The sequence below is a fragment of the Otolemur garnettii genome, unplaced genomic scaffold (genome assembly GCF_000181295.1).
Source record: "Otolemur garnettii isolate 467f Iridium unplaced genomic scaffold, OtoGar3 scaffold00005, whole genome shotgun sequence".
NCBI classification, from domain to species: domain Eukaryota; kingdom Metazoa; phylum Chordata; class Mammalia; order Primates; family Galagidae; genus Otolemur; species Otolemur garnettii.
The window spans coordinates 19,904,858-19,923,667 of NW_003852400.1; the positions used below are offsets into that span (position 1 = coordinate 19,904,858).

Consider the following 18,810-nt stretch of genomic DNA (forward strand, 5'->3'; position numbering starts at 1 on the left):
CTGTTTCTCTATTGTAAAATGCAGGTCAGATTGTGTGAGAATGAAATGACAGAAAGTATGTATGTGTAAACCATAGGACTGGACTTTTCCTATGTTCATCTCCTAATTAATCTAGACCTTTGGGCTTTTTTAAAATCCACTTTTACACATGTATTCTTAAGCTCTGTTGTTAAATATTTTCTTTAGCAACATTATCTAACAATTAACTGTAATATCAAACCTGTAAATTTGGTGGCTCCACACATATAATCCCAGCACTTTGGAGCCTGAGGCAAGAGGCCAGGTGTTTGAATCCAACCTGGGCAGCTTAGTAAAATCCTGTCTCTACAGAAAATACAAAAATTAGCTGGGCATGGTGGTGCAGGCCTATAGTCCCAGCTACTTGTGAGGCTGAAGTGGGAGGATCACTTGAGCTCAGGAATTTGAGGTTGCATTTATCTATGGGTGATATAAAGAAATATTTTTACTTATAAGTTTATAATTTGGGCAAATAAAAAATTCCTTTTGTTAATGAACATATAAAACTGTTTTTGTATCTTTTATCTACTGCATAATATTTCATCGTGTGATTAACCATCATTTGTATTATCTATTCTAGTAATGAACACCTAGGTTATTTTACATTATTTATTTTTACTTCAGATCAATATGAGGGTACAAATGATAAGGTTACTTTGTGTTTGTTAGGTCAAGTCCAAGTTGCAGTTGAGCCCTTCACCCAGGATTTGCCATATTCCCTTACATTGTGCTCATTAGGTGACTGCTTACCAATCCCCTCTTCTCTTGTGTTTAACTAAATTAAACACAATTTAATTGTGTTTTTTCTCTCATGTGGGCATGTAGTTTGTTCTACTGGTTTCATATTAGCATTGAGTACATTGGATGCTTTGCCATTCTTGTGATACTTTACTAAGAAGAATGTTCTTCAACTCTATTGAAGTTAATACAAAAGATGTAAAGTCTCCATCATTTTATGGCTGAATAATACTCCATGTTATACATACGCTATAGTTTATTAACCCATTCATGGATTGATGGGCACTTGGGTTGATTGCACATCTTGGTGACTGAATTGAGCTGTAGTAAACAATGGATTGTGACCTGAGCTGCAGTAAACAATCTAGTGCAAATGTCCTTATGGTAAAATGATTTTTTTACTTCTTGACAAATACCTAGTGGTGAGATTGCGGGATCAAATGGAATGTCTGCTTTTAGCTTTTTGAGGATTTTCTTTACTTTCCATAGAAGCATTTTTTAAAAACAAACTTAAGGATAGTGATTTTTCTGGGGAAGGGAAAGGGTTTGTGGCAGAGAGAAGACCTAAATTATATATTTAAAAAATAGATTTGTAAATATTTATTGAGCTTTTTAAATGTACCACAATATTAGCTGCTGGTTTTCTACCAGGGAATAAAACAGTCATGGCCTCTGTAGCAAGTTTATAATCTAGTGGGGTAGACAAATAGTAAGCAGATAAATAAGTCAAATTTGAAGGAATACATGAACTAAATGATAGAGAGTAATGTGAGGGCTAGATTAAAAACCTATTTAGAAAGAATATTCAAGGAAAATGTCTCTGAGGACATGATATTTAAGACAAAGATGAAAGGATGAGACATACTGAATTTGGAATGTAGTCTGGAGATAGTGCTGCCATTTTATCACAACTAGGTAGAAACTACATGCTAAGAATGACAGTGTAAACACAGGTCCTCCTGTGGACATTGGTGTAGTTTATATATAAGAGTTCTGGATTATCTTCTTCTGGATGTATGTGATAACAATAAACCTTAACTGTTTAGGTTCCATTAATAGGTTTTTTGGGTTTACTTTTCTGTGAAATGCTTATTTATTGCTGCATCAGTTAGTTGAGACTAAGGTATGTTATAGAAACAAATGATCACAAAATTTAAGTGACTAATAATAACAAACATTTTTCATTCACTTAACATGTCAACTGCAGAGATCTGCTTCATATTTATTCTTTGTCATTTCATTCTGGGAACTGTACTGACAGAGAAGTTCCTTCCTGGGTCTTATGGTAATGAGAAAAAGACCAGTGATAGAATCACTTGTTGGCTTACAGAGATTTGATTCAGATATGTCATGCTTTATTTCTACTTAAAATTCACTGACCAGAGCAAGTCATATGAAAAACATTGATATAAATGGATAGGAAAGTAGAATCCTCTTTTAGGGAAGGCAGTGAATAACTGGTAACAATAATCCTAGTAGTAGGGGCAGCACCTGTAGCTCCAAGGAGTAGGGCCAGAGGTGGCGGGTTCAAACCCAGCCCTGGCCAAAAACTGCATAAATAAATAAATAAATAAAATAATCCCAGTAGTAAAATGTTACTTTTTTGTTGTTTTCCATTTGTAAAAGTTCCTTGTGCATTCTAGATACTAAACTTGGGGATACTAAACTTAGGTCTGTGATCTATCTTTATTTTTTGTATATGATCTGCAGAAGTGTCAGATGTTTTTTTCATAAGGATATCCATTTATTCTGGCTTCATGTGATAAAAGGAGTTAACTTTCCCCATCAGATTGCTTTGTACCTTTGTTGAAAAATCACAATGCCATTTAAACATGTGTCTACTACTGAGTACTTTTTTCTGTTCCATTGATCTGTTGATGAACATTATGCTAATACCACCATCTTAAGTAAGCCTTAAAATCAGATAATCAAATTGTCTACCTTTTTTTTTTTTAGATTGCCTTGGATATTTTAGGTCCTTTGCATTTCCATATTTAGTCTTCTAATCTATGAATGTGGTTTATTTCTCTACTTATTTAGTTCTTTTTTTTTTTTTTTTTTTTTGAGACAGAGCCTCAAGCTATCCCCCTGGGTAGAGTAGCATGGCTTCACAGCTCACAGCAACCTCCAACTCCTGGGCTTAAGCGATTCTCCTGCCTTCGCCTCCCAAGTAGCTGGGACCACAGGCACCCGCCACAACGCCTGGCTATTTTTTGGTTGCAGCTGTCATTGTTGTTTGGCGGGTCCAGGCTGGATTCGAACCCGCCACCTTAGGTGTATGTGGCTGGCGCCCCAGCCACCTGAGCCACAGGTGCCGAGCCTATTTAGTTCTTTAATCTCAAGAATATTTGTATTTTTCAGCAAGGAGGTCTTATGCATTTTATATTAAATTTATTCCTTAAGTATCTTATGTTTTTGATGATAATTATAAACAGAATTTAAGAAAATTTTATTTTCCAACTGATTGCAGCTAATTTATAAAAATACATTTGATTTTTGTGTAACTTTCGATAGATTTTTGTTTCCACTGTGATGCTATTATAAACAGTGCTCAATCATCTTGATTTTATATCATTCCAACTATATGCATCACATACACTTGTCCTTCAGTATTTGTGGAGGCTGATTCCAAGACCCCTTCTACCCCTATGCTGCACAGATAACAAAATCCACAGATGCTCAAGTTTCATAAATAAAATGGTATAGTATTATATCTTAAATTATTTTTTGTATTGTTACTTGTATTTTTTGTTTTTTTCCTGAATATTTTCAGTCTGCAGTTGAATCTGCAGATGTGGAACCTATGGATATGGAGGGTCAATTGTATTTTATATGACATATAATCTGGATCTTGAATCTTTTCGTAATTATTATTTTCACATATTATACTTATAATTAGATCTATTTTTAAATACCTTTTTCATGGAAACGTTGAAAAATACCAAAGAGCAGGCATCCTCAGACTGCGGCCCGTGGGCCACATATGGCCGGCCAAGGTCCACCAGGTGTTTTTGCTGCCGCTGCCTGTCCTGCTTAGCAGCTGACTCATCCTGGGGCCTACAGTCCAGCCCTCCAATGATCTGAGGGACAGTGAAGTGGCCCCCTGTTTAAAAAGTTTGAGGACCCCTGCCAAAGAGTATAACAGAAGAATTCCAAGTACAATTGCATAGATTTGCCACAGAGAGAAAACCAGAGTTAGCAGTATGTTTCCTTGTGTATATTTTATGTATTTGTGATATATTGCATATAGTTTTATAATTATCTTATTTATCATGTAAGCATTTTCTCATATAAAATACATGTGATTTTTAGTGCCTAAATTATACCATTCTATTGAATGGATTTACCACAATTTACTTAACAGAGAAACTTTTGTTCATAGTTTCTTCAGAATTAAACATTTTTTAAATTGAGTATTATAATAATTTTCATTTTTTATTTATTTGTAACTGGACTAGAAGTATATTTTCCCCTTTAATTGAAAATTAATAAAATAACCTTTTCACTTGATTTCTTTATAATGAAAAATATTTTTAAAATTCTTTTTAATACCAAACTTTGTATTCTTATTTTGTAGTGTGATTTGTTTATTACATTATAATAGTTTTTCTTTTTTTGAAGGGAATATAAGCTTTGTTGTTTCTTTTTTTTTTTTTTTGAGACAGAGCCTCAAGCTATCCCCCTGGGTAGAGTGCCATGGCATCACAACTCACAGCAACCTCCAACTCCTGGGCTCAAGCGAGTCTCATGCCTCCGCCTCCCAAGTAGCTGGGACCACAGGCGCCCACCACAACTCCTGGCTATTTTTTGGTTGCAGCCATCATTGTTTGGCAGGCCCAGGCTGGATTTGAACCCACCACCTTAGGTGTATGTGGCTGGCGCCTTAGCCACTTGAGCCACAGGCACTGAGCCAGCTTTGTTGTTTCTTAAGTTGTGAATATCTAATTTGTAAACATCCGTGCATAGCAATAACCATCTAGAAGGAAAACAAACAAGTTTAAAATTATTTCTTAAATTAGCTTATGAGTTCCATAGAGGGAACTTAAAACAAAATTTTGGAAGAGGGTTCTGCTTTATGTTTTGGAAATAAAAGAACAATGGTGTGTTTTTTATTTATCTCAGTTATGTCTAGAGAAGGATAGAGTCAGGTAAAAAACTGACTAGAGTATTTAAGTAGGAATGTAATATGAGAGGCCAGTCAGTCCTTCTTCTTTGTCCTGGTTGATCTCCAGATAGCTTATTCTGAATAAAGGGACTAAGACTTGGGGTTCCGGGGAAGTTGGCTATGTCCCTTCTTTTGTTCTCTTTAACTTCTTTTAGTACTGTCTTGTGAAACTGGTAATGCTAATAACCTCCCAGTACCTAATGATTGAATGTTTATTGGAAAATGTGCTGTATTCATCATTCATTTATACCTCTAAAATGGGGGGTTTTTTGGTTGTGGTTATTTATTATTATTATTATTTTTCTCAGACAGAGTCTTAAGTTGGGACCCTGGATAAGGTGCTGTAGCATCATAGCTCACAGCAACCTCCAACTCTGGCTCAAGCGATCCTCTTGCCTCAGTTTTTCTATTTTTAATAGAGATGGGGGAGGGGTCTCACTTTTTGTTCAGGCTGGTCTTGAACCCATGAACTCAAGCTATCTACCCTCCTCGGCCTCTCAGAGTGCTAGGATTACAGGAGTGAGTGGTTGTTGTTTTTAATGTTGTTTATTAACACAGTAACAAATGTAGACTTAAGTAGTGCATAACATATAACCAATCCATAAGCAATTCCTAGTCCAGGGTATTTCCTTACAGGTTCCACCACAAGTTCCTTGTTTTTTTTTTTTTTGAGACATAGCCTCAAGCTATTGCCCTGGGTAGAATGCGGTAGCATCACAGCTCACAGCAACCTCCAGCTCCTGGGCTTAAGTGATTCTCTTGCCTCTGCCTCCCAAGTAGCTGGGACTACAGATGCCTGCCACAGCACCTGGCTGTTTTTTGGTTGCAGCCATCATTGTTGTTTGGCAGGCCTGGGCTGGATTCAAACTGACAGCTCAGGTGTATGTGGCTGGCTCCTTAGCTGCTTGAGCCACAGGCACCGAGCCTTCCGCAAGTTCTGATTCAAACCTTTAACAAAGTAGATTGGCATATAAAATAAAATACGTTAGCTACTCATTTCCTGCATGTTGTCTTATAGCCACATGCCCATTTTATATATGAGATGACAGTCTTTAAAAACTGTTAAATAATCAATATTACCTTCCAAGAAGGGGAAACAAATTCCTTAAGAAAAAAAGAACATATGTAGTCTTAGAGGTACTTCACAAATGGCGATGTGTGTAACCTATACAAAATTAAGCTGTTTTAAATTTACAGACTATAAGCAATTGAACCCAAATATCTAAATGTACATTCTTTTCTGTACTACATTTCAGCTGATACTGCAGAACTAATGTAGTTTTTAAAGTTCCTATTACCAATTCTGTCTACTGCAGTAAGATACCTTAAGTTACAACCAAATCTTAGGAAATAAGACTGAATAATATCTGTTATAGAAATACTCTACTCTTTACCAACTCTCACCCTCCCCCACCCCTTCAAAATCATAAGCAGCTCTCTTCTGTAACAGACAAATAATCTAAGAACTGTGAAAACCCAGTGTATGGGTTTTTATGTTTTTATGTAGCATGTCTCTTGGCCTACTGTCTGGCCATTCTGATATATTCTGCTCTGTTAATCGTATACTGAGTGGCAATATTTCCTACCAACGTGTGGGTAGAATTATAGTGTGTAAGAAGTGAGCAGATAGAAAAGAGGACTTTAGAAATGCTTAGTGCTGGACTCCAGTTATCTTTCAATATATATCCAAGCAAATAACACCTTGACTGTTAATATTACAAGGATAGATTCTTGTCCGAAATGTAACCTTTGGAGGCTTAAAGGGTATTCTGGTATAAAAGTAATATCAATACACCACCCTCATACACAGATCCTGGAGGTCCTGGAATGGTTGATCTCCATTCATAGATGTTATAGCTTTTGGAACCAGCACTGCTGTTAGGTGGGGGATCTAAAGTGATGTCTGCCAGTTCCTTCTGAATCCTCTTGGTGCTGATAGAGAGGAATTTGGAGTTTTTGCTCAAGCTGGCTTTCCTCTCCTTCTTGGGGAGGGGGGGTCTTGTTTCTTTCTAAGTTTGCTGGTTGGAGAACAAAGATGAGGAGAAGCTAGTGCTAGCCCTCTAATTGTCATCTGACATAGTGAACGCAGCACCCCACAAACAGCCTCTCTTTGTGCTGGCTCCCCCATGCCCCTGCCACTGCCATGACTGCGGCTGGGCCTAGCCACCAGTGTCTCTGTCTCACTGGGAGGGATTTTTTTTCTTAAGAGACAGGGTGGTGTTGTGTTGCCCCAGCTTGCCTCAAACTCCTGGGCTCAAGAGATCCTCCCACCTCAGGTTCTCGAGTAGCTGGGACTGTAGACACACACCATTGTGCCAGACTTAAAATGGGAATTTGCTGTGATTATTAACTTATATACACACAGTTTCAGAAAATGGAAGAATCTCATGCTTAGTGGGATTTACACAATATAGTAAAACAGTATTAACAGTAAAAGGAATTCTATGTTAGAGTAACATAAATCTGTATTTAGAATATAACTGTTTAAAGAAGGAGTTTGGAATCACCAGATGAGGGGGTTCTTGGTGCGAGGAATGAAGAGGCTTGACACAAAGTCTGGAAGACTTATGTGGGGAGACTGAGGAACTCCGGGAAGAGCCTTCCTGAGTTAACCTTGGGTCTGTATTTATTATCACAAAGCAGGAAATAGTAGTTAAAAGTTACTTATCATCATTAGCATTAAAAGGGGGGAATATGGAAAAGTGTCAGATAGAATGTCTCCAGTTTGTTTTGCAAAATTCAGACCTTAAGCAAGCCCTCTGCCTCTAGTATCTAGAGACTTTTGGAATCTAGAGAATCTTTCCCATACCCATTAGGCCTGGTATTGCCAAACCTCACTTAAAGGTTCTCCCTTAGAGGCCAGTTTTCTGATCTCCTCCATGTACACAGTTCACATGCCATTCTCGTGATTCTCCAGGTCTCTCAAGCAGAAAGTGAGTCTTTTTTTTTTTGGTTGCAGTTTTTGGCTGGAGCCAGGTTTGAACCTGCCACTTCCAGTATATGGGGCTAGCGTCCTACTCCTTAAGCCACAGGTGCCACCCAGAAAGTGAGTCTTATGGTAAAGATCAGGGATAAGTTTCCTCTACAGTTTAAAGCAGGAGTCCTCAAACTATAGCCCGCGGGCCAGGTGCAGCTCGCCTAGGACATTCATCCTGCCCAGGTGTTTTTGCTGCCGCTGCCTGTCCTGCTTAGCAGCCGACTCATCCTGGGGCCTGCAGTCCAGCCCTCCAGCGGTCTGAGGGACAGTGAACTGGCCCCCTATTTAAAATGTTTGAGGACCCCTGGTTTAAAGTCATAGCATTTAGATACTTAGATACTCAAGTACTTTTCAGTGTTACTGCTTCTAATTTTTCCCAGGGTTCATGGAGTAATATAAGATGTGCTTAATTCTAGCATCAAATTGTGACAACACATTTGACATGTCTACCAAGGAAGCTTGTTAGAGACTCAGTGCCCAAGGTTTTTATTGAAGGCCAGTCATATAGGAGCCTTCTTTCTAGAATATACTAAAATTCAGACTCAAGACAAAAAGTAGGTGTTTAACATACACCACATTGTTCAAACAATTTAGGCACAGTAAACCACTCCTGTCAATTAGGGAATGGTGGGAACCTTCCTGAAATCCAAGTTTCTAGGTCCCATCATCATGGGCCAATCTTGTAAGCAGGCCTTTCTAAGAATAACTGTCTCAAGCCTAGCGTGTTAATTCCTTTTGCAGTCTATCTCTCAAGGCACTTGGCCAAGGTGTCTCAACAGGTGTTCTCTTTAGAAGTCAGGAATTTAGCCAATTAAAACAAATTTCATAATTTCATTAATTATAGAGGTCCATCATAGAAGGCCAAGTGGCTTCCTTTTTAAGTTTCTACATTTAAGTTTCTTTTTTGTCTGGCCCAGTTCAGACACAGCACAAATCTGGCTAAATTGAAAGTGACCTATATGCTTTTCAGCAGTGTCATGATAATCAGGGCACACATGAAGGATATACAGTTCCAGAGGCTACTCATAGTACCCCTGGAAACAAAGAGTTCACAATTGTTCAGATACCTCAAGCAGGACATATATAGACAGCCCCCAACTTAAGATGGTTTGACTTAAACATTTTCAACTTTATGATGGGTTTATTGAGACATTCAGTGTACTTTTATTTTTGTCAGCTCCTTGGTCAATTTTTTTTTTTTTTTTTTTTTTAAGACAGAGCCTCAAGCTGTCCCCCTGGGTAGAGTACCATGGCATTACAGCTCATAGCAACCTCCAACTCCTGGGCTCAAGCAAGTCTCCTGCCTCTGCCTCCCAAGTAGCTGGGACCACAGGCGCCCGCCACAACGCCCAGCTATTTTTTGGTTGCAGCCATTATTGTTGTTTGGCGGGTCCGGGCTGGGGATTCGAACCCGCCACCTTAGGTGTACGTGGCTGGCGCCTTAGCTGGTTGAGCTATAGGTGCCGAGCCTCCTTGGTCAATTTGCATGAATGCTTTTTTGACTTATGGAGTTTTTGACTTACAGTGTCCTCATTGGGACATCACCTCATTGTTAAATTGAGGAGTACTTGTATTAAACAGCGTCCTTAATATGCCCTCTCCATGACTGAATTTCCTACCCTAGAATCCCTAATGCAGTCCTTGATTCAGTTTAGTGTTGAGTTTCAGAACTGCATGAAGGCTGTCAGTTTTAGAAATATTTGTTTTGTCCATAATATTGGTTCATTCTCTTCATAATGTATGAATGACATCTAGAGATGTTCTGTGTGAAAGTGCAGGAACTGGGCTAGCCTGTGCAACCCTAGTAAGGGTTGTCCAGTATGATTGTGGGCAGTCAGTTTGAATTGAAGGTACTCAAGATACTTGGAAAGACAGCATGGGAAGGTTTCCTTGGGGGGAAGGGAACACTTCCAAAAACAGTTCTGAAAAACAAAAATTAATTAATGCCCTTTCTCATGCCTCCCTAGGTGCCAGGGTTTTTTCTTTTTTTTTTTTTTAAATCACATATTTATTTATTTATTTTGCAGTTTTTGGCTAGGGCCAGGTTTGAACCCACCACCTCTGGTATATGGGATGGCGCCCTACTCCTTTGAGCCATAGGCGCTGCCCTGGTGCCAGGGTTTTATTTTATATCTGGTGTTACAAAATCAGTATGTCCCATTCAGAAGTTTTAACTTTATGGTATGGTTTTTCAGTTATCTTTTGTTCTCACCCAAACTTTTAATCCATGAGGGTTGAGTGCAAGAGGAACTAAAGTATCTTAGAAAAAATATTTTGTATATGATTTAATCAGAAAGACACATTGTATTCAGGAATTAGTCAGGATGAACTCCTGAGTTTTTAAAATTTTTCATAATGGACTTACATAACTTCCTTTTTTTTCTTCCTAGTGAGCATGAGCAGCCTAGGAAAATACAATCCCTTTTTGAGGAAAGCTTCATTTCATAATCAAGCTGCCTTACTACATTGTGAGCACCAGGAGAAAGGTGAGGGAAGTAGAGTCCAATTACAAATCCACTGTTGTAAATTGCAAGTGATCAGGAATCTGAACACAAGTCAAAAGCAGTGAAACATCCGTTAGAGGGAGTCTAGAATCTAGTTTCTCAGGGATGTATTCCTTGTGATATGCCCCAACTTGTAGCTTTTGGCAGGAATCACAAGTTAGGAATGCAATTAGCCACCTCATCAAAAACAGATTCAGTTAGCAGCCCAATTTTAGATTGTCCCATTTGAGAATAATCCCTTTCCTGTGAGTATTTGGACGCAACCCAGACAGTCCAGCTGGTATCCATTGATGTTTTTCATAGCTTAAGGCCCACAGAGGGGTGTCTTAAATCTGCAACAATCCTAGAGTCTGAATTCTTTTCATTGAGCTTATGCCTACTGTCAGTTCAGCAGAGCTCATGCTGAGGCTGAAAGGCCCATATCAGACATATCACATTTGAGCTTATAGTCAGGCAGAGGTAAATAGAACGTATGAATTCAGAATTCAAAAAAAGTTAACAGGGTGGTGCCTGTGGCTCAAGGAGTAGTACACCAGCCCCATATACCAGAGGCCTGCCGGGCCTGCCCCCCCCCCCCAAAACCCCTGCAAAATAAATAAATAATCATGTTTTTTAAAAAAAAAAAAGTTAACAGCTAGTCTTCTGTAGCAGGAAAGCCAAGATTCTGTGCAACCACAGAACTGTGTTCTAAGTCCAAGTGATAAGCAAGGCTTTCTTAATCCCTTTTTATCTGGTCATTGTTAGAATCCAAATTGACATACTCAAAAAAAGCACATCAGGCCGGAAAGTCATCAACCTGTAAGGGTCAGACATCTGTAGAGTACTGTTGTGTTAAAGCTCACATCAACCTCCAACTTCTGGGCTTAGGCGATTCTCTTGCCTCAGCCTCCTGAGTACCTGGGATACAACTGCTGGCTATTATTTTGTTGCAGTTTGGTTGGGGCTGGGTTTGAACCCGGCACCCTCAGTACATGGGGCCGGCGCCCTACTCACTGAGCCACAGGTGCCGCCACCTTCTTCTTTTTTTGTTTTTTTTTAGATGGGTCTGGCTATGTCAACCAGGCTGGAATACAGTAGTATCAAAGCTCACTACAACCGTAAACTCCTGGGCTTAAGCAAACCTCCTGGCTCAGCCTCTGAAGTAGCTGGCACTATAGTTTAGGCGCATGGCACAATGCCCCAGCTCAATTTTTCTATTTTTTGTAGAGATGATGGTCTTACTCTTGCTTAGGCTGTTGCCTGTATTGGCTGAAGTAAAGGGAAATAATTTTTCTTTTCAGTTTTACCTGATTAGTATGATCACTCTAGCATTTATGAAATTAGAAGCATATAACCTTTTACATCAGTTTTATCATACATTTAGATGCAATGCCCACAAATACAGAACCATTTTGTGAAAATTTTTTTTTCCCTCATAATAAGTACATATTTATTTAAATCTCTTACAGTAAATTTCACATTTATAGGTTCAGATTGCAGCAGTGGGGCTGAGAGTTTGGTATAGATCGTGGCTGGAATGCAAGAGGGATGAGTCAGTGCAGCAGCAGGTAGACTAAAAAAACTGTTGGAGGACATTGCCCTCCCCTTACTTACCCAGCTCTAGGAGTTGATTTATCCCTTTTTCTGCTCACTTAGAAGAGAGAATTGTGTAAACTTCTAATATTTTTAGCCCACCCAAAGCTCTGTCTTTGGAAATGTTTGGGCTCTTTGCCTTCCCATCTGCCAGGAAGGAACAAAAACAAAAGATACCACTTATGGTGCTCCCATCTCCCTTTGCTTCAGCCAGCATTGGCAAAGCAGCCACCGAATAAGCAGGCCAACTCCTCCACCATTGGATCTATCATTTTCAAATTTCAAAGGTAACTTACGCCTCTCACAACAGAAAGCAGCTCATCTACTGTTTAATATCATGGGTAACTATATAGCCACCCAGGCATCAAAAGCTTATCATATTCTTCATACACCTCTTCATACTTTCTTTTCCCAAACAGTGTTTTCACCATATTTTTTGAGATGGTCTGGTGAATCCCATTTATAATACCTCTGTGTTCCGGAATCCTGAAGACTACTCCAAATTCAGTGATCCTGCTAGAGGACTCATAGAACTCAGCATATAGTTGTATTCACGGCTAAAATTTTTTATAGTAAAGGCTTTGAAATAAAATTAACAGAGGGAAGGGTGCAAGGAGTGAAGCCTAGAGTAATCCAGGTACAAGCTTCTGTGGAGCCACACAAGATGTGTTTAATTCCTCTGGCATTGATTTGTGATAAAACGTATAACATGTTGTCTATCATTAGCGACTCGATGCTCAAGGTTTTTATTGAAACTTGGTCACACAGGCACCTTCTGTCTAGCATGTACTAAAACTTCAGACTCCCAAAAGAAAAGCAGATATTAACATATCATACCACATTATTTGTTCAAACAATTCAGGCATGGTGAACCATTCTTTTCAGTTAGAAAAAAGTGGATTTCAGGGAATTTTCCTGAAATAAAAATTTCCAGACACCAACCATGAGCTAGTCTTGCAAGCAGATCTGTCTGTCTGTCTGTCTGTCTGTCTGTCTTTCTTTCTTTCTTTTTGAGACAGAGTATTACTTTATTGCCCTCCATAGAGTACTGTGGTGTCACAGCTCACAGCAACCTCCAACTCCCGGGCTTAGGTGATTCTCTTGTCTCAGCCTCCCAAGTAGCTGGGACTACAGGCACCTGCCACAACACCCGGCTATTTTTTTGTTGCAGTATGGCCAGGGCCAGGTTTGAACCCACCACCCTCTGTGTATAGGGCCGGCACCCTACCCACTGAGCCATAAGCGCCACCTGTAAGCAGATCTTTCTAAGGATGACTGTCTAATGTTATGTTAACTCTTTTCAACAGTAGCGTAGAAAGCCCTCAAAGAAATGATATTGTAATACTGAATAAATTTGGATTAACTTAATTCACTTACGTTCAATGGGATAACAAAGGAGAAGAAATGAGAGCTTCTAGAAGTGAAATAGCTTTATACGCAATGCAGTACAATTGTTCTAGATTTTCTACCATAACAATAATAATTCTGAAATTATTACGGTACTTTACGGTGAAGGACTCAGCAAAATTATGACGACTCACTGACTTTAAAACAGTGTGTAGTGAAATTGGGTCTTTTCTAATGAAGATATTCTAAACAATTTTGTATTATGCAATTTTGTATTTGTTGTTCATAGTTTGAGGAAGGGGGTTATTCTCTATTAATATTATTTTATAAACTTGTACTAATTTTGTATATACATAATAGAGATATTATTATTTTTAGGCAGAAATTCAATTCTCTGAAGTATAAAATAAGATTCTCAAAGTTCACTTTTAAAAAATCTCAAGCTTTTAATGCTACTTACAAACAGTGAAATTAATGATTCCCTTTAAAATAACATTGAACTATGAATTTCTAAACTTCCATATGTAGTGCGTAATTGTTATCTTTTTTCTTTAATTGAAAATGTGACTGATTTAAGTTTAGAGAGCCTCAGTTAAGGCCAAAGGTTCACCTTTAGGGACATAAGTAATTATTGCCTTTGTCTCAAATGCATCAGCTTTGAGAACTTGGGTTCCCAATTTAAGGTAAACTCCTCCAGTTTGACATTTTAACTTACGCTTTTAAAATAAAGACAATATATCAAAAATTATAAAAGCAAACACTGATGACTAAATAGAAATGTCAAAGGTGGTAAAATTAAACTATTTGCTGGCAGCATCATAGCATTAGAGCCTGAAATGTTTATTTTTTGGTCACTGTATGAAATTCTGAATTCAAAGTTTGATAAACTGTTGTGAAGAATTATAGTGGGTGGTGCCTGTGGGTCAAAGGAGTAGGGCGCCGGCCCCATATACCAGAGATGGTGGGTTCAAACCCAGCCCCCTCAAAAATTGCAAAAAAAAAAAAGAATTAAAGTATAGTGTAACATAATATTTTGAATAGTTGAAAAGTCAAATGTATGGAAGCCAAATATTACCTAAGAAAATTTCAATTGTCTGAAAAACGTACTTGAATAGAAAGCTGGATTATTATAGGTAATATTATATGTTTTCATAGGAAATGGAAAAGTTAGAATGATGTTTCATACAATAGTTGTATCCCAAGTTTGGATAACTTTCTGCTTGTGGACTTTATGGTAGCTATTTTCAGTGTTCATTTGCCAGTTTGGCAGAAAGAAGCAGTCTTTTGAAAATACTTTTTTTGCAGCTATTTTCATTTCTTCTTTTTCTAACTTTAAGATCCTTTTCTACACCATGAAAGCTATGTGGATCTAAAAGCTATCCAAGAGAAGCCATACTATGTTAGATTATCTCATTTTCCTTCCTTTCTGAGAAACCTAAGACAGCTAAACTGTCATTTTTTTTCTTATCACTATCATGATAATATTGGGTTTATGCAGCCATTTTATTTTGAATGCTGCCATATTAAGACAGCAGAATAACAGAAAAGTGAATTTTAATTCCATAATGCATATTATAGGGAAGTTGCTTTCTTTTTCTTTTAACAAAGAAAAGAACTTCATTAGCTCAGATATTTTTACTGCTTTCTAATACTTGGAAGTTTACCTGTAGACTGTGGGTATTCACTAGCTTCTTCCAGAGTAAAGCCACCCTGCGCTTCAACTTAATAGGCAGTTTGGCATACTAAACCCCAAATCTCTTAAACCAGACTTCATTTTTAACAACATTTCAGACTAAGACCTCTTTGCTTGCTTCCAAAGTGAAATGTATATGTGTATGTGTATGTATATGTTGCATATATTACCAGTGTGAGGTCTGTCTCAGTTCTGTGTCACTTTCATTTAATTATACAGTGTCCCGAAAGTTGCCCCTAAAGTCACCATACATAGGGAAAATGGGAAATTGGCTAAATGTACCTTTATTTGCAAACTATTCTTTGCATGTTGGCCACTTCTTTGTATCATTTTGTGATGAGAATTTTGTAAATGTGCATTTAGCTATAATTTCCCATTTTCCTCTGTACAGCTGTTTTACAGGTGACCTTTGGGAAGTATGGTCACATGTTCCATAATGACATAGGACAGTGGTTTTGTAAGATTATAGTTGAGTTGAAAAATCTCTATGGCCAAGTGATGTTGTAATATTGTGCAATTCCTTTTTTGGGGGGGGGGCAGAGTTTCACTATGGTGCCCTTGGTAGAGTGCTGTGGCATGCATAGCTCACAGCATCCTCAAACTCTTGGGCTTAAGCGATTCTCTTGCCTTAGCCTCCAAAGTAGCTGGGACTATAGGCACCCACCTTAACGCCCAGCTATTTTGTTGTTGTATTTGTCATTGTTTGGCAGTCACGGGCTGGTTTGAAACCCATCAGTCCCAGTGCATGTGGCCGGACCCTAGCTGCTAAGCTACAGGTGTTGAGCCATGTGCAATTACTTTTTAAAGATAAATTTACTGTAGCTTAAGTGTACAGCGAATAGTCTACTGTACTGTACAGTAATGTCCTTTGCCTTCACATTTACTCACCACTTATCCACTGACTCACCCAAAATAACTTCCAGTCCAAAATCTTCATTCAGTGTAATTCAAATGTACCATTTTTTAATCTGTTAAACCATATTTTTACTATATCTTTCCTGTGTTTAGCTATGTTTAGATACACAACTACTTATTATTGTGTTATAACCGCTTACAGTATTCAGTACAGAACATGCTGTACAGGTTTGTAGCCTAGGAGCAATAGGGTATTATGTAGCATAGGTGTATAATAGGACTATTGAGATTTGTATAAGATTTTGCACAACAGTAAAATCATCTGGTGATGCACTTATGAGAATGTATCTCTGCATTAAATAATGCATGACTGTGTTTGTTAAGTGCAGGTAAATAGGAGAGAACTTTATACTTTGAGTGACCTAGAAAAAAATCATGAAAATGGAATTAATTTTTGTAAAGAATAAAGTTGAAAATGCATATACAAATATATATGTAGTTTTTTACCTTGCTAAAGATCAGACACCTAATAAATGAGAAAGTCTAGACTTATGATGAGGAAATTGAAGTACAGAGCTTAAGTGATCTGTGAAGAACTAGGAGTGGATGTGGGTTCCCCCTCAAATTGTTCTGCTTTGTTGCTCTCGTTCCACCAAACCAAGGATTGGCAAACTTTGTCCCGTAGGCCCAATTCCCTTGCTAGTTTTTTTTGAGACAGAGGGTTACTCTCTTACCCTGGGTTGAGTGCCACAGCAATCTCAAACTCCTAAGCTCAAGCAATAGTCTTCCCTTAGCCTCTAGAGTAGATGGGACTACAAGTGCCTGCCACAAACCCATGGCTATTTTTTTGTTGCAGTTTGGCTGGGGCTGGGTTCGAACCCGCCACCCTCTGTATATGGGGCTGGCGCCCTACTCACTGAGCCACAGGCACCACCCCAAGACAAACATTTTCAAAGGCTCTATTTGTGCTCACGTGTGCCCATAGTTTAGCCCCCATTCATTAGAGAGTACATGTGGTATTTGTTTTTCGATTCATGAGATACTTCACTTAAGGTGATGGGCTCTAGGTCTATCTAAGTTGCTATAAAGGGCATTATTTCATTCTTTGTAATGGCTGAATTGTACTCCATGGTATATAAATACCACATTTTCTTTATCTACTCATGAAATTGATGGGCACTTAGGTTGATTATACATCTTTGCAGTTGTGAATTGTGTTGCATTATACATTCAAGGGCAGGTGTCTTTTTGCTAAAATGACTTCTTCTCTTTGAATAGATATCTAGTAGTAAGATTGCTGGATCAAATGGTAAGTCTACATTTATATCTTTGAAGAATGTCCATACTGTTTTCCATAGATGTTGTGATAATTTGCAGTCCTACCAATAGTGTATAAGTGTTCCTTTCTTTCTGCATCCTGACAGCATCTATTATTTTTTGACTTTTTAATAATGGCCATTCTGACAGGGGTAAGTTGGTATCTCTTTGTGGTTTTTATTTGTATTCCTCTGATGATTAGTGATGTTAAACATTTCTTCATATGTTTGTTGGCCATATCTTCTTTTGAAAAACTTCTTTTTTTTTTTTTTTTTTTGAGACAGAGCCTCAAGCTGTCCCCCTGGGCAGAGTGCCGTGGCATTACAGCTCACAACAACCTCCAACTCCTGGGCTCAAGCGAGTCTCCGGCCTCCACCTCCCAAGTAGCTGGGACCACAGGCCCCTACCACAACGCCCGGCTATTTTTTGGTTGTAGCCATCATTGTTGTTTGGCGGGTCCGGGCTGGGGATTCGAACCCGCCACCTTAGGTGTACATGGCTGGCGCCTTAGCCGGTTGAGCTATAGGCGCCGAGCCTGAAAAACTTCTGTTCTTATCTTTTGCTTCTTTTTTAATTTAGTTGATTTTTTTTCTTGCTGATTTATTTGAGTTTTTTGTAGATCTTGGATATTAACCTATTATTGGATTTATAGTTTGCAAAAGTTCTCTCCAATTCTATAGGTTGTTTATTGATTATTTCCTTTGCTACACAGAAGCTTTTCACTTTAATTAAACCTCTCTATTTTTTGTTGTTGTTGTTACTCCCTTAAAGGGTATCCATAAAGTTTGTGTGCAATTTAAGATAGCTTAAATTTTTTTTTTTTTTGAGACAGAGCCTCAAGCTATCCCCCTGTGTAGAGTGCTATGGCATCATAGCTCACAGCAACCTCCAACTCCTGGGCTCAAGCGAGTCTTCTGCCTCAGCCTCCCAAGTAGCTGGGACCACAGGCACCCGCCACAATGCCCGGCTATTTTTTGGTTGCAGCCGTCATTGTTGGTTAGTTGGGGCCCGGGCTGGATTCGAACCCACCACCTTAGATGTATGTGGCTGGCGCCTTAGCCGGTTGAACCATAGGCGCCAAGCCTCAAACTACATTTTTAATGAAGCTAGAAGAAAAGGATTATTTAATACATCTTGAGCACCTTAGTCCCATTTCTTTCCCTGACAATTTTATTAATTGGGTTTTCTCAAGGGATCATTTCTTGAAAAACAACTCCTTCCTTCTGCCTTTACCCATGAAGTCAGTAGATGAGAATTCCTTCCTTATCATGCACTTTAATCTTGGTCAGAATTATTATACCTTCACCCTTTAATTGTTTCTTGTTACTACTTCTGTAATTTCAAAAAACACCCATTATAATTAAAATTAAGAAAAACATTGGAACTTGAAACATTGAAGCTGTCGATTGTTACATTAAGTACAATCTGCTAAATGTTCACGTGTTCGAGTAATTGAGTCATTAAATAGTAAAGTTTTAAAAATAAACTCTAAATTCAGTTCTCCATTTATTTATTTATTTATTTATTTATTTTTTTTTTTTTTTGAGACAGAGCCTCAAGCTGTCCCCCTGGGTACAGTGCCGTGGCATTACAGCTCACAGCAACCTCCAACTCCTGGGCTCAA

The 18,810-nt window shown here is 38.4% G+C and overlaps 1 protein-coding gene and 1 pseudogene across 3 annotated transcripts in view; one reads left to right on the forward strand and one right to left on the reverse strand.

The window, feature by feature from the left end:
* The window catches only part of ANKIB1 (ankyrin repeat and IBR domain containing 1), a 160,998-nt gene that overhangs the window by 17,229 nt on the left and 124,959 nt on the right, over positions 1-18,810 (forward strand). The window lies entirely within an intron of this gene.
* On the reverse strand, positions 6,321-7,073 carry LOC100950471 (annotated as a pseudogene).